This window comes from Sardina pilchardus, chromosome 22, assembly GCF_963854185.1.
Source record: "Sardina pilchardus chromosome 22, fSarPil1.1, whole genome shotgun sequence".
Lineage (NCBI taxonomy): Eukaryota > Metazoa > Chordata > Actinopteri > Clupeiformes > Clupeidae > Sardina > Sardina pilchardus.
This window is the reverse complement of record NC_085015.1, coordinates 21,332,488-21,346,399: the sequence shown is the minus strand read 5'-3', so window position 1 is coordinate 21,346,399 and position 13,912 is coordinate 21,332,488. Positions and strand designations below refer to the sequence as shown.

Here is a 13,912-nt window from a genome sequence, read left to right as displayed (position 1 = left end):
GGTAATGGTAGACGTGAACACGAATTGTAGGTTGAAACGTGGTTTGTCCAATGGCTGCCTTCCATGCATTTAACGATAGCCTATAAACTATAGTCTTAAATCCGATTGGCCACCCCCCACCACCACTCCGACACACGCACACACTCCATAAATGGACCGTAACGCGTTCACACATTGCACTTTGTGAAAGATGCAACTTTAATTGAAATATCTCACAAACAAATTAGGTTGAGGTTGAACTTGAACTTACCGCGTAATCCAGACGGAAGGTTGTGACGTCAGATATGTGATAGTCTTGTCATGTTCCCCCACCCCCTTATGCTAATAAGCTTAACACAGACCATAACAAACTAAACAAAACAAACAGTAATTAATTCAACCATGTACATTTTATTCTATGAGTTAGTCATCTTCAGATAAAGAGAAGCTTCTTTACATTGACAACCATGACTTCATATATTCAACCCAAACAAAAAGTGCAAGGCACAGTGGGATTTGGAGGGGAAAACAACAGTGTAATTACTTAATTATCTGATTACTGATCATTCAAATATTTCATTACAATGATTTTTATTCTTCACAACAAGAATTATTCTTTTCATACAAGAAAAAAACTATTGTAAAATTTTATGTGCATTTTGCTATCCAACTTTACTGTTCAGAGAGACAAAAGAAAAGTGCGTTCCGCCTAATCTGGGTGATACTGTAGGGCAGGGTTGGCCAAATTGTTCTGCTTGCAGGCCACATACAGAACAATTTGCAATCAAGGGCCAATACAAAATTAAGAGTGCCACTCAATAATTATATATAAAAAGTAGATGTTGAAGGACCCTAAACTAATGTCATCATTAAACTAGTGTGACTCCAGTTCTCGGACTAGGACCATCCTTGATATAGAAATGGTTTGAACAAAACCTGAGACAGTGCAGCAACAATATTTTCTGATTTGACATAGAATGACCCAGGGGGTAAAAAGTGCAGTGTGTGTAAGTGCAGTATGACAAGTCTATGTAATGTAGTTTAAGGAGTTATGTTTGTTCAGGATACGGATGGTTTGAGGGAAGAAACTCCTCAGTCTATTTTAGCCATGTGGGAACAAGAGACATCTGCTTGATGCTAAGGCATCTGCCTTAGTGGTTTAAACAGTCCATGGTCAGGGTGTGAAATGTCTTTTGAAATATTTTGGGCCGGTGTTGTACTCCTCTGGTACAGATGTCCTGCAGGGTAGGGAGAGGTGCTCTGATGTTACCTTTGGCAGTAAATGTCAAGTGTCTGTAAAAGAGAAAGAAAGCACATATTACTGACCATGAATGTCCATGTCCATGAATATAATTAATGCAAACTACTCTGTTTGTGTGACAAATAAAAGCAAACCCACACTAGCAGACTACAAGTCTGTAACTGTTATAATCAGGATTTCTTTCTGGATTAATGCATTACATAGCACATATGATAAACAAACTAGAAATCTAATTTCAAAAAAATTACCAGTGCATGCAAGCAATACATACATTAACATAAAATGTGAAACAAACTTTAATTTAGAAACAGTTGTGGACAGAGGAAGTTGAACAGGATCTGTAGTCTAAAGAGAGTCAGATTGTATGCTTGTATGCTTAAAGCTTGAGACAGAGATGGGTGTGTGAAAAAGTAGAGAAGTATTGTGAGTGTTGTGGAGTGCATGGAGAAGTGTGGTATATAGAATAGAATAGAATAGAATATATACTTTTTTGATCCCGTGAGGGAAATTAGTTTCTCTGCATTTAACCCAATTTAACCGAATTAGTGAACACACACTAACCCAGAGCAGTGAGCTGCCTGCCCAACCAGCAGCGCTCGGGGAGCAGTGAGGGGTTAGGTGCCTTGCTCAAGGGCACTTCAGCCGTGGTGAACTGGTCGGGGATCGAACCGGCAACCCTCCGGTTACAAGTCCGAAGCCCTAACCAGTACACCACGGCTGCAGTGCTGTGTGTGTGTGTGTGTGTGTGTGTGTGTGTGTGTGTGTGTGTGTGTGTGTGTGTGTGTGTGTGTGTGTGTGTGTGTGTGTGTGTGTGTGTGTGTGTGTGTGTGTGGTGTGTGTGTGTGTGTGTGTGTGTGTGTGTGTTTTGAAGAGGAGGAATGGATAGAAAGTATAAAGCATTTTCAAGACCTTCGTAAAACAAAGTTTGAACCAAGTTTCTACGTTAAACGGTTGAAGCTGAATTAAACGCAGAAATTTTGGTTAGGAGAATAATAAGAATAATAATAAGAAGAAGCCTTCGGATAACAGAACAGTGCATTTGCATGCACTGTAATTAGAGCATGCTGAATAACATACCCCAAAGACCATCACTGAAGCACTACTACACTCACATGCATCTCATCTTAAATAAACCATGTCTCAGTGTCAGTCATCAAACAAGGGGCAAATAAGGGTTATAAAATGAAGACCATGTCCTGGTAATGCAGTGGTGATTCGTTTGACGCACCAACAATAACTCATACACCACAGAACAACAACAACAACAACAACAACAACAACAACAACAACAGACAACAACAGCAGTGGGGTTTCACAAAAGCAGAATTAAGACATCCAAGATAAGTGATAAAGCGGATAGCGTTGTCTGGTCATCCTTGCGCAACTCGTTTCACTAACGCCAATCCAACTATGTCAAGCCAGGTGTAAGTTTTGATATCAACAAAGTAAAGTTTTACTTTTTTGAATGGGGGATCATGACTATTTTCTAAATATGACAGTAAAAGTAATGTAAAAGTGATGTAAAATACCTGCCATTTGCCCTCCTTATCCACCCGTTGCAGTAGTAGACAATGATGACGATGTGCTCCATAACACAGCTGTTAATGGAAGCAAGGACTGAGGTGTCAAGGCCAGCATGCTTCAGCCTCTTCAGGAAGTAGAAGAGTGATGAGTAGCCAAACAAGGACAAACAAGGCCTTGTTTACATGCTGGCTGTCTTGTAGTTCGACACCACTCTCCTGTAACATGAAGACAGATCACATTAAGTTTGCATTGATGGACACTTTTGAGTAGTGGTAGTTTTTAGGGTGTAACATGAAGACAGATCACATTAAGTAGCCTAAATCATATATTTTTGGAATGCTTGTGAGGAGCAGGTGCCATTTATGGCATAATAAGATATAATCCACCCTTCTGTGTGCTTTACATTGACAGATACTTTTGAATAAAATTTAAGAGAGAGCCTTCTGGCAGCATTTGAGGACAAGTGACCCCATATCATACCACTTCAAAGCCTTAGAGAGCCGGGGATTCAACACAGAGAGGAGTCCCCTCATCCAGTTGGTGCTTAGGCTCCAGCAGGAAGCAAGTGGCGGAACCGGTGGCACTGGTCAGCATCAGGACACTGGCACCCCTCTTGAAGGAATAGGTACCAAACAAATGATCAACACTAACCTACTGGACAGAAACAACAGAAAAACAAAGCAAACAAAGCAAAGTCAATTATTTGACCCTTAACAGAGAATACTCGCAAAATACTTAACAATAGGAAGGGGGGGGGGGGGGGGGGGGAGTTATCGTGTACTGCATGTTATGTAGGGGTTGGAGGTGTAAGGGGCAGTGTGTGTTTGTGTGTGTGTGAGGGCAGTGGCATACTGTTGATTCAGAGGGTGGTGGGCAGTGTGTTGCATGTATGTGGGTGGCCTAAAAAGATAAGATCGTAAAAAAGGCTTTGTATGATGCAGTGAAGTAGAGGAGTCAGGTGGGGTAGGAGGGCGGTCAGGTGAAGTCTTATGAGTGTTGAGGAGTAGATGAAGAAGTGTGGGATGTATAAAGTGTTGCAGTCAGGTGTGTGTGTGGTCTAGCTCTTCCCCCTTCCAGCACTTTCTCTTCTCTTGATGATGATACAGAGTCACTCTGTTCTACACTGAGATCTTGGATCAGCTTGGATTAGGTGGATTAGAATATATACTTTTTTGATCCCGTGAGGGAAATTAGTTTCTCTGCATTTAACCCAATTTAACCGAATTAGTGAACACACACTAACCCAGAGCAGTGAGCTGCCTGCCCAACCAGCAGCGCTCGGGGAGCAGTGAGGGGTTAGGTGCCTTGCTCAAGGGCACTTCAGCCGTGGTGAACTGGTCGGGGATCGAACCGGCAACCCTCCGGTTACAAGTCCGAAGCCCTAACCAGTACACCACGGCTGCAGTGCTGTGTGTGTGTGTGTGTGTGTGTGTGTGTGTGTGTGTGTGTGTGTGTGTGTGTGTGTGTGTGTGTGTGTGTGTGTGTGTGTGTGTGTGTGTGTGTGTGTGTGTGTGGTGTGTGTGTGTGTGTGTGTGTGTGTGTGTGTTTTGAAGAGGAGGAATGGATAGAAAGTATAAAGCATTTTCAAGACCTTCGTAAAACAAAGTTTGAACCAAGTTTCTACGTTAAACGGTTGAAGCTGAATTAAACGCAGAAATTTTGGTTAGGAGAATAATAAGAATAATAATAAGAAGAAGCCTTCGGATAACAGAACAGTGCATTTGCATGCACTGTAATTAGAGCATGCTGAATAACATACCCCAAAGACCATCACTGAAGCACTACTACACTCACATGCATCTCATCTTAAATAAACCATGTCTCAGTGTCAGTCATCAAACAAGGGGCAAATAAGGGTTATAAAATGAAGACCATGTCCTGGTAATGCAGTGGTGATTCGTTTGACGCACCAACAATAACTCATACACCACAGAACAACAACAACAACAACAACAACAACAACAACAACAACAGACAACAACAGCAGTGGGGTTTCACAAAAGCAGAATTAAGACATCCAAGATAAGTGATAAAGCGGATAGCGTTGTCTGGTCATCCTTGCGCAACTCGTTTCACTAACGCCAATCCAACTATGTCAAGCCAGGTGTAAGTTTTGATATCAACAAAGTAAAGTTTTACTTTTTTGAATGGGGGATCATGACTATTTTCTAAATATGACAGTAAAAGTAATGTAAAAGTGATGTAAAATACCTGCCATTTGCCCTCCTTATCCACCCGTTGCAGTAGTAGACAATGATGACGATGTGCTCCATAACACAGCTGTTAATGGAAGCAAGGACTGAGGTGTCAAGGCCAGCATGCTTCAGCCTCTTCAGGAAGTAGAAGAGTGATGAGTAGCCAAACAAGGACAAACAAGGCCTTGTTTACATGCTGGCTGTCTTGTAGTTCGACACCACTCTCCTGTAACATGAAGACAGATCACATTAAGTTTGCATTGATGGACACTTTTGAGTAGTGGTAGTTTTTAGGGTGTAACATGAAGACAGATCACATTAAGTAGCCTAAATCATATATTTTTGGAATGCTTGTGAGGAGCAGGTGCCATTTATGGCATAATAAGATATAATCCACCCTTCTGTGTGCTTTACATTGACAGATACTTTTGAATAAAATTTAAGAGAGAGCCTTCTGGCAGCATTTGAGGACAAGTGACCCCATATCATACCACTTCAAAGCCTTAGAGAGCCGGGGATTCAACACAGAGAGGAGTCCCCTCATCCAGTTGGTGCTTAGGCTCCAGCAGGAAGCAAGTGGCGGAACCGGTGGCACTGGTCAGCATCAGGACACTGGCACCCCTCTTGAAGGAATAGGTACCAAACAAATGATCAACACTAACCTACTGGACAGAAACAACAGAAAAACAAAGCAAACAAAGCAAAGTCAATTATTTGACCCTTAACAGAGAATACTCGCAAAATACTTAACAATAGGAAGGGGGGGGGGGGGGGGGGGGAGTTATCGTGTACTGCATGTTATGTAGGGGTTGGAGGTGTAAGGGGCAGTGTGTGTTTGTGTGTGTGTGAGGGCAGTGGCATACTGTTGATTCAGAGGGTGGTGGGCAGTGTGTTGCATGTATGTGGGTGGCCTAAAAAGATAAGATCGTAAAAAAGGCTTTGTATGATGCAGTGAAGTAGAGGAGTCAGGTGGGGTAGGAGGGCGGTCAGGTGAAGTCTTATGAGTGTTGAGGAGTAGATGAAGAAGTGTGGGATGTATAAAGTGTTGCAGTCAGGTGTGTGTGTGGTCTAGCTCTTCCCCCTTCCAGCACTTTCTCTTCTCTTGATGATGATACAGAGTCACTCTGTTCTACACTGAGATCTTGGATCAGCTTGGATTAGGTGTGTCCTCTATCCACCTGCTGTCGTAATCTCCCTTCACTTTTCCTCCCTTGTGGCCTAGCTTCTTTGTAAGGTTTTACTTGTGTTATGTTGTGTTAGAAGCATCTGCTAAATGCTGAAGTGTAAATGTAATAGGCAGCACCACCATCAAACAAGTCAAAGATCCAAAACCTACAGAAGAGGTTAGATAAAATATTTTATTTTTAACTCAACTGAAGGGCCAAAACATGACATATAGCCATAGATATAGATATGCTCATATCAATATCAGCCTACTTTTGTAGAGTTAATAATATAATTAATAACATTACAGCCGTTAGAGACGGGAGACCAAAAATAAATAGGGGGTCAAAAGCAAAACGATTAGTCGACTAAAAAAATTGGCGTCGACTAATTTTCATAATCGATTAGTTCGATTATGTCGATTAATCGCGGCAGCACTAATATATATATATATATATATATATATATATATATATATATATGCAACCTCACTAAGGAAATTGTGTTTTTTCAGTCTGCTAATTCCATGGAAATGTCACAGGCATAAAGAATTTGAGGTACAGACATATCACAGCCATATCTCACTCTTCTACATGCAAAAGAACTGACCTCATACTGTACGTGGTAGGCGCCTATGACAAACTGAGCAGCTGAACTCACAGTCAGTACATTTTGAGGTGCAATGCTGGGATACGTACACCTAGGTACCATAAGTCATATATTTTCTGAAAGCTCTTAAAGAATAGATGTCATTTAATGTATGCAAAGCCATATCTCACTCTTCTACATGCAAAAGAACTGAACTCATACGTGGTAGGCGCGTATAACAAACTGGCCAGCTGAACTCACAGTCAGTACATTTTGAGGTGCAACGCTGGGATACGTACACCTAGGTACCATAAGTCATATATTTTCTGAAAGCTCTTAAAGAATAGATGTCATTTAATGTATGCAAAGCCATATCTCACTCTTCTACATGCAAAAGAACTGAACTCATACGTGGTAGGTGCGTATAACAAACTGGCCAGCTGAACTCACAGTCAGTACATTTTGAGGTGTAACGCTGGGATACGTACACCTAGGTACCATAAGTCATATATTTTCTGAAAGCTCTTAAAGAATAGATGTCATTTAATGTATGCAAAGCCATATCTCACTCTTCTACATGCAAAAGAACTGACCTCATACGTGGTAGGCGCCTATGACAAACTGAGCAGCTGAACTCACAGTCAGTACATTTTGAGGTGCAATGCTGGGATACGTACACCTAGGTACCATAAGTCATATATTTTCTGAAAGCTCTTAAAGAATAGATGTCATTTAATGTATGCAAAGCCATATCTCACTCTTCTACATGCAAAAGAACTGAACTCATACGTGGTAGGCGCGTATAACAAACTGGCCAGCTGAACTCACAGTCAGTACATTTTGAGGTGCAATGCTGGGATACGTACACCTAGGTACCATAAGTCATATATTTTCTGAAAGCTCTTAAAGACTAGATGCCATTTAATGTATGCAAAGCCATATCTCACTCTTCTACATGCAAAAGAACTGAACTCATACGTGGTAGGCGCGTACAACAAACTGGCCAGCTGAACTCACAGTCAGTACATTTTGAGGTGTAACGCTGGGATACGTATACCTAGGTACCATAAGTCCAGTGATGTATAAAGTACTAGAGATCCAGACTTGAGTAGAAGTACAAGTGCTCTATCAAAAAAGTGACTTGAGTAGAAGTAGAAGTGCTCTTTAAAAACCGTACTTAAGTGGAAGTACTAAAGTATTAAACATGTTTTGTACTTAAGTATTGCAAGTAGTTTATTTTTTAAAATACTACTCAAGTACTGGAAGTAAAAGTAGAAGTATGTGTAATTAGCTGATTTGCGAACGAGATGGGTGCAAAAGGTATCAGCACAATCGTTCAGTGCAGGCCCCTTGGCAGACACACGGGGGCCATAGCCTAGGCCCTAGACTAGGCTATAAACATGTGGTAGTAGTTAAACAAGGTGAATAAATATAACTGTATGGGTTTCCCAATGTCATTTGTTGGGGTGTTATGACCGATGCAACTCACTTTTAATACAATAATAGGTATACAGAATCATATCTATATAATGCATCAGTAGCCTATAGCCATAGCATGAAAAATACACGATAAGACTATAGTGTCACAATTGTTTTAACATAAGTTAAGAATTTTGATACTGATTTGATATGGGAGCCCCACCACACCAGTGGAGACCAGACACCAGACATTACAAGGCATAGGCCTACTTCCCCACACTCAGTGAAAAGGTGGCTTCATATCATATGTTTGTATTTCAAACATTTTGAAATTCATATGAAGTTTACATTAGGCCTATTTATGATCTGCACAATTAGTTAAAATACATAGTATGTTGAGTATTTGATATTGATTTTTTATTTTGACTCACATTTTACACGATTGTCATATTGACTTACATTTATCTTTAATGTCAATTGTCTAATTGAGTGCCTGTCACTTTAAAAGAACATGAGAGTAATTAGGCCTCAGTCATGGTAGGTTATCCGGCTAGTCTAGAATAGGCATAATAGGAATATGTGGAGGTGATGCTTATGTTTTCTATGTAATCTATGTAGTTTAAATAAATGTTCTAAAACCAAACAAGTGGAAGAACACAATATTCAAGTAGTAGGCTAGTTATTGTGGGGTGCTACACAGACTGAAGTCGGAGACCAAGAAGAAATGTTGCAATTTAAAAACGGGATTACTCGAGAATGACTTGTACAAATGAATGCTTCTCATGTAGCCTAACTTCACCTTGATTTTCTCGCGAACCCTTAATTACAGCAACTATTTAATCCCATTGGAAAGCTAAGATCGTGCTGTCAACAAGTGACACGCATCAGTGTGACTAGGACTTTGTGAGCAATCCGGAACGGATTTGTTTGTGACCGACACACCAGTAACGAGTAACGATGGAGCACATAAAAAATGTATCGGAGTAAAAGTACTATACTCATCGAAAATATGTAGTGAAGTAAAAGTAGAAGTAGGAGAAAAAAATAATACTCCAGTAAAGTACAGATACTGCATTTCAGTACTTAAGTAGAGTACTTAAGTAGTTCTACTTCGTTACTATACATCTCTGCATAAGTCATATATTTTCTGAAAGCTCTTAAAGAAAAGATGTCATTTAATGTATGCAAAGCCATATCTCACTTCTACATGCAAAAGAACTGACCTCATACGTGGTAGGCGCCGATGACAAACTGAGCAGCTGAACTCACAGTCAGTACATTTTGAGGTGCAACGCTGGGATACGTACACCTAGGTACCATAAGTCATATATTTTCTGAAAGCTCTTAAAGAATAGATGTCATGTAATGTATGCAAAGCCATATCTCACTCTTCTACATGCAAAAGAACTGACCTCATACGTGGTAGGCACGTATAACAAACTAGCCAGCTGAACTCACAGTCAGTACATTTTGAGGTGCAACGCTGGGATACGTACACCTAGGTACCATAAGTCATATATATTCTGAAAGCTCTTAAAGAATAGATGTCATTTAATGTATGCAAAGCCATATCTCACTCTTCTACATGCAAAAGAACTGAACTCATACGTGGTAGGCGCGTATAACAAACTGGCCAGCTGAACTCACAGTCAGTACATTTTGAGGTGCAACGCTGGGATACGTACACCTAGGTACCATAAGTCATATATTTTCTGAAAGCTCTTAAAGAATAGATGTCATTTAATGTATGCAAAGCCATATCTCACTCTTCTACATGCAAAAGAACTGACCTCATACGTGGTAGGCACGTATAACAAACTGGCCAGCTGAACTCACAGTCAGTACATTTTGAGGTGTAACGCTGGGATACGTACACCTAGGTACCATAAGTCATATATTTTCTGAAAGCTCTCAATGAGTAGATATCATTTAATGTATGGAAAGCCATATCTCACTCTACTACATGCAAAAGAACTGACCTCATACGTGGTAGGCGCGTATAACAAACTGGCCAGCTGAACTCACAGTCAGTACGCAACTGTCACAGTCAGTACGCAACTGACCTCATGCGTGGTAGGTGCATGTCTTAGGGCATTTTTTTGGTTATTTAATATATTTTTCCAGTATATATATATTTTTTAAAAGTATTAGTTGTCAGACCATTAGCAGTTTCTGAAACATCAGTCTATGCACTAATAAAATATGTATTTTATTTGAGACAACAACCATATCTACCATAGCAAAACCACAGTAAAAGCAATGTAAAAGTCATGTAAGATACCTGCCGATTGTCCTCTGTATCCACCCGCTGCAGAAGACCATGATGTGGGTTAGCACATCCTAACCCGAGGATGCGCTCCATAACACAGCTGTTAATGGAAGCAAGGACTGAGGTGTCAAGGCCAGCATGTTTCAGCCTCTTCAGGAAAACACACCTGTGACAAAGATGGGAGACACACAAGAGGTTCACAATAGAACATGAATAATTTATTTACAATAATCAAATATAACAAAAACTTTATAGATCTACTAAGGATAAAGAATAACACAACCAATTCCAACAACTAATAGACTTAGGCCGGCATCAGGGGAGAGAGCGAACAACTGCAGCTCCATGGATTTAAAAGGTTGGCCTACACCGGGCCCTTGGTGCAGGCCAATCAGCAGCCAGCCCGTTTCCTCTCCAACGGCCTGAAACTCAGACGGTATCTGCTATCTACCATAGCAAAACCACAGTAAAAGCAATGTAAAAGGGACTGGTCGGGGATCGAACCGGTGTGTGTTGCCGGTTCGATCCCCGACCAGTCCCATGCCCTTGAGCAAGGCACCTAACCCCTCACTGCTCCCCGAGCGCGGCTGGTTGGGCAGGCAGCTCACTGCTCTGGGTTAGTGTGTGATTCACCTCACTGTGTGTTCAAGGTGTGCTGTGTGTGTTCACTAATTCGGTTAAATTGGGTTAAATGCAGAGACTGAATTTCCCTCACGGGAAATGGACCAAGGACCTATGAAAACATGATGAAATGAAAAGAAAAAACTAAATAAATATAGAAAACATTGCAGAGCCATCCCTATACAACACATCAGGCCACTTTTCTTTCCTTTTTCATTTTATCACAACTATTCATTGACATATATTGTATATAGGTGAGACAAGGATAAACTGTTGTGGGTTGGGGAGGTCTTGATGATTTATGATGCAGTGAAGTGGGGGAGTTAGGTTAAGGTGGGGTAAGGAGGGCAGTCAGGTGTGTGTGTGTGTGTGTGTGTGTGTGTGTGTGTGTGTGTGTGTGTGTGTGTGTGTGTGTGTGTGTGTGTGTGTGTGTGTGTGTGTGTGTGTGTGTGTGTGTGTGTGTGTGTGTGTGTGTGTGTGTGTGTGTGTTAAGATGTCTGTGTGTTGTGCACGAAGAGATGTGGGATATGTAAAGTGCTGCAGTTGGGATAGATAAAAAGACGAATGACTTACCCCACTGTGGCTCTCGCTCCATCATGCGTTTCCGCTTTCTTGTGTTTGCATGTGTCACATGACAGCTCATGGCATTTTCATGGCATTTTCACACAGGGCAGACTGCTGCCAGCTGTTGTCTTTGCACGTAGGCTAGTAGTAGACGTGATGTCCTTGATTTCTTCCACTTGCAACAGTTGGAATTAGCAGCTGAGAGAGAGCATGATTTTAATTGATCATGCAAAAAATACATACTTTTGCAACAATTTACCAGGGCTGCCGCTGACCACAACATCACCCTAACGAGTGCCTTCTGTAAGGCTAGCATAATGATAATTGAGCTCATGTTCAAAAGACTAACTCAAAAAGCTACGGCAAATGAGCAGGCAAGAATAAATAAGCAAACATCGGAAGTAATTAGAAAAGCATGAAAGTAAACAAACAACAAAATACATATTTTTGCGTCTACTTACAACAGGCAGAGAGAGGTTTATTTTATCAACATGGGCAGTAGGCCTACCAGCAAGCAACAAGCTGACAGTGTCGCAAAGTGATGACATCAGGAAACGTCAAAGTGTCGAAATGTCTAAGATGAATTAACTTGACATTCGCCACGAAGGAATATTTCATTATGAAGGCTATATAAAATCGTTATCTTGATCGCCCTCCAAATACACAAATGCTGGCTTTATTAGTGGCCCTCAATTTTTAAAAGAAACTAAAACATGGGTCAAAACTTTAAAAAACGCTGATTTCTAAAAATGTATTACAAACGTAAACCCTTGGCATCATCACCGACAGATTAGCCAATTATCACGTTTAAAGAATTGCTATCAAACAGAAATTTAATTAATTCGTCTATATTAGGCTACACCACTAGTTATTTATTTTAACGAAACTTATTTCTGAATTAAAAAAATGATTTTGACAGGTGGCCGTGCGGCCACAAGGGGGCAGGCATATTCCCGGAAGTAGAAACACGAAATGAGCTGGTGATCAACACTCTGCTAACTCCCTTGGACGGCCATAGATTTCAGATTTTTTTGCGATCCCATAACTTCATGTAACATGTGCCCTTTGTCTCCCTTATAGCTTCTGTGTATTCTATATAGGGTATCGAAGGCAAAATTAATTCATTTCTTCCCCGTATATTACGTTGGTTTCCCGTAAAGAAGTATTTTAGCATGTCTGTTGTAGGGAAGCTAACGTTCGCCCGTAATGTTTGGATCAGAAGCTGAGTGAGCCTGCACGAAAACCATGACGGAGAGTCATTCGCAAGATCGGTGAAAATGCGTGTAGCCTACGGTAGCCTACTGTTTGATATGGTAAAGCATTACCTAGAGGCAAGTACACATAATAATAATATTAAAAAACGAACGTTAACAATTTCAGAGGTTTTCGATCTATCAGACGAGTTACAGCAGGCTAACGTCATAAAATGAGTTTGAGTCTGCGCAGTACGATGAACAGGAAACGAATTTTTGTTTCAGCCCCCTCTCATTGAGAACGACGGAGTCTGTTTGTCCATTTCTTTTAGGTCTATGTGCGGCCAGCATGCGGCCGTGTTGCCCTCGCTCTAGCTGATATAAGCTACTGCGCATGTGTGACTCACTGGATTTGCGTATCAATTCATACGCATTTTCGGTCTTGAGTTGCGTACGATTTCATACGCATTGGTTGTGAGATCGGGTTGTATGAGGCATTGGAAAGTTTGTAAGTGCACCAGGAGTTTATTTAAATAACACTTGCTGTCTTGACGGCTTCTACTCTCTGCTGCTACTGCTATCGCCGCATTGATGTGTGTAGGCTATGTGTGTACGTGATGTTGACATAAACATCAGAAGAAAAAAAGACTGAAAGAGATCTTGGAACTGAATTAGATAATCTTTATAGCTCCAGAAGTATATCCGCTGCACGTTGGAGTTTTGTTCGTCCTGTTGGGACAGCTACCGATATACATTATCCCTTACTTGCCTGTCGTTCAGATTACATTACATTACATTACATCACATTACATCATTTGGCTGACGCTTTTTAACCAAAGCGACTTACAACATGGAAAAAAAACAATTAGGATTTTTAAGAGCATTTTGAACAACAATAAATAAATACAATAAGTGCATCAGTGGGTCTAGTAAGTGCATAGACCCACTGATGCACTTATTGTATTTATGTACAGAATCAGATGAGGCCCAATGGGCCATGTAGGCTAGAGAGGGGGACTTTGACATACTGTAGAGTAGCTTTAGAGGAGAGGAGGAAGACATTAAGTGTGAGACAACAAGGCCACAGACGGTATTTTGGATTTTAAAAAATAAATTAAAACATACTTCTGGATCT

The 13,912-nt window shown here is 40.8% G+C and overlaps 2 long non-coding RNA genes across 2 annotated transcripts; both read right to left on the bottom strand.

Annotated features, from left to right (window-relative positions):
* Nucleotides 1–470: 470 nt before the first annotated feature.
* Nucleotides 471–3,415, bottom strand: LOC134070239 (uncharacterized). Its single transcript, XR_009936906.1, has 3 exons — nucleotides 3,245–3,415; nucleotides 2,770–2,979; nucleotides 471–1,272 (listed from the first exon to the last, which is right to left on the bottom strand). It is a non-coding gene; the product is annotated as an uncharacterized LOC134070239 (long non-coding RNA).
* Nucleotides 3,416–4,733: 1,318 nt separating this feature from the next.
* LOC134070252 (uncharacterized) lies at nucleotides 4,734–11,749 on the bottom strand. Its single transcript, XR_009936909.1, has 4 exons — nucleotides 11,594–11,749; nucleotides 10,412–10,565; nucleotides 5,451–5,624; nucleotides 4,734–5,185 (listed from the first exon to the last, which is right to left on the bottom strand). It is a non-coding gene; the product is annotated as an uncharacterized LOC134070252 (long non-coding RNA).
* Nucleotides 11,750–13,912: the final 2,163 nt, after the last annotated feature.